Source organism: Pteropus alecto, unplaced genomic scaffold (assembly GCF_000325575.1).
Source record: "Pteropus alecto unplaced genomic scaffold, ASM32557v1 scaffold159, whole genome shotgun sequence".
NCBI classification, from domain to species: domain Eukaryota; kingdom Metazoa; phylum Chordata; class Mammalia; order Chiroptera; family Pteropodidae; genus Pteropus; species Pteropus alecto.
In genome coordinates, this window is record NW_006443122.1 from 570,985 (window position 1) to 573,645 (window position 2,661).

Sequence of the window (2,661 nt, forward strand, 5' to 3'; positions counted from 1 at the left end):
TGGGAGAGCCTCTTGTGGAGGCTGAGGTCAACCACTGTTTGTGCCTGAACCAAGGCCACCTAGTAGAAATTATAAAGCAGTTTACAGTTGGTAGCTGCCTGTGCTGAGCCCAGAGCCACATGGGAGAAGCCATGCTGCCATATGAGGCTGGCTGCCACCCATGCTGGTCCTGGGGCCATTCATCAAATGGCATAGAAATGGCATAGGGCATACTGAGGCTAACTGTCATCTGCCTGGGGCCTGGAGACCTTGGAGGGTTTTAAAGAAATTTTGCAGTGCAAGCCTAGGGTGGTGCTCAAGTTGGGAGGAGCAAAGCCTCAAGGAGTCACCAGGGTGGGGTAAGGGGTGTTCACCAAGTTAATGCAGATTCAGATTTGGTGCCAAACTCTCCCTGCAAGCTGTGTGAAGGGAAGGCTCAACAAAGGGTCAATGGCTTCCCTTGACCTGAAGCCACACAATTCAGTTTCATTCTATATGTCTGGCACCTTCTTTCCTTTCACTGGAGCCTAGGGTAAGTGTTTATGAGTAACTGAGGACATCTGGGTTTCTAGCAGCCCTCTGTCTCAGTGGGATGGATTCCCTGCTGACTTTCACAGCCAGCTGTTGTATGGATTCATTTTTCTGTCACTGGAAACCTGGGCTGGGGAGACTGGTGTTGGGGAATCTCTGTAGCCAAGAGATCCCTCCTGATTCTCAACTGCCACACATGGGTGTGGTACCATCTCGTTTCATGTCTCCTCCTGTCTTACTGGTCTCGCTGTGACTTTTTCTTTATATGCTTAGTTTTAGGAGTTCTATTCAGCCAGTCTTCAGATAGATCTCCAGGTCAATCGTTTTATAATTTAGTTGCAATTTTCATGTAGTCATGGGAGGAGACAAGCACAGCATTTGCCTACTCTGCCATCTTGACTGGAACCCAGATAAAACGATAATATGTTTAAATTAATGTGAATTTTTCTAGGTGTAAAATTGGTAACAAGATTACTTTTAAAACAAGTGAGTTTTTATTTAAAGATTGATACTAAAATATTTACAATTTTTGTGTAGGACTGTTGGTTTTCTTTAAATATTTCTTTGGAGAAAGGGACACCTACTCAATTAGAGTTTTTTTTTGTTTGTTTTTTGTTTTAAATTCTATCATGCCATGAATTCATAGGGAATGAGCTCCAGCAGCTCAGGTTCCTTTCCATTCATTCTCACAAAGTGTGCTTCTCTGGGTGCAGCAGGCTGGTGCTTCAGCTGAAGCCAGCTACATTTATCTTTGACTTCCTTCTTTTTTTTATCACTTCAGGAAGCTATCTCAGCTCTTAGAGTGCTTAATATGCTCAATACATACATTAATTCTCTTGGCAAGAATCTCGTCCTTAATTTGTTTGTTTACAACAATGCCAACAGCATGCTGGGTAACATTGTAAACTCTTCCAGTTTTGCCATGGTAACATTTATGGGGCATTCCTTTTTTAACAGTGCCCATTCCCTTGATGTCTACAATATCACCTTTCTTGCAGATTCACGTGTATGTGGCCAAAGGAACAACTCCATGTTTTCTAAAAGGCCTAGAGAACATATAGCGGGTGTCTCTTCTCTTTCTCTTTGTGTTGGTCATTTTGGCAGATTACAGGAAGATGGCAATTACAGCCAAAAAGGCAAAATATTTTTTAAAGGAGGTTGAAATGAAGACCTTTTCAGTAAAAAGAAAACAAAAAAACAAAAACAAAAAAGCAAAAACTGAGTTTGCCACCAAAAGGCCCTGATGAATGGACATCCTTTAAAGCAGATGTCCCCAATTTTTTTGGCACCAGGGACAGGTGCTCCTATGAGAATCTAATGCCTGATGATCTGAGCTGGAGCTGAGGTGGTGATGCTAGTGCTGGGTAGCAGCTGCAAATACAGATGAAAGTTCACTGGCTTGCCCACCACTCACCTCTTGCTGTATGGTTGATTCCTAACAGGCCACAACCAGTACTTGTCTGCGGCCCAGGGGTTGAAGACTACTGCTTTAAAGGATGTATTTAAGGCAGAGAGAAAATACCAGATAGAAGAATTGGAGATGGAAAAGAAGCAAAGAATGAGTGTGGTAAGCACTAATGTCTGCAGGAGTTAAAAACAAAGAAAATAGAACTAAAATACAGGACAATGTGACATCCTTTAAATATGTAAAGGGTTTTTAATTTTTTGTTGGAAATATTATTATATTGTTGAATATTAGTTTTAATGTGGATATTATGCATTTCTTTTTAAATTAAATTTACTGGGGTGATATTGGTTCATAAAATTATATAGGTTTCAAGTGTACAATTCGATAATACATCATATGTATATTGCATTTTTTGTTCAACACCCAAAATTAATTTCCTTCTGTCACCATATATTAAACTCCTTTTACTGTTTTTTACTTTCTCCATCTACCCCTCCCACCTAGTAACCACTAAACTTTTGTCCATGTCCAAGAGTCTCTCTTTACTTTGTTCATTTGTTGCTTTCAGTTTTATATCCCACATATGAATGAAATCATATGGTTCTCAGTGTTTTCTGTCTGACTTATTTTGCTTAGCATGATAATCTCAGGACCTGTCCATGTTATCACAAATGGCAATATTTCATCTTTCTTTATGTCTGAGTAATATTGCATTGTATGTATGTACCACATCTTCTTTATCC

General features: G+C 40.1%; 1 pseudogene; it reads right to left on the minus strand.

Moving 5' to 3' along the window:
- Positions 1–1,137: 1,137 nt before the first annotated feature.
- LOC107196473 lies at positions 1,138–1,606 on the minus strand (annotated as a pseudogene).
- Positions 1,607–2,661: the final 1,055 nt, after the last annotated feature.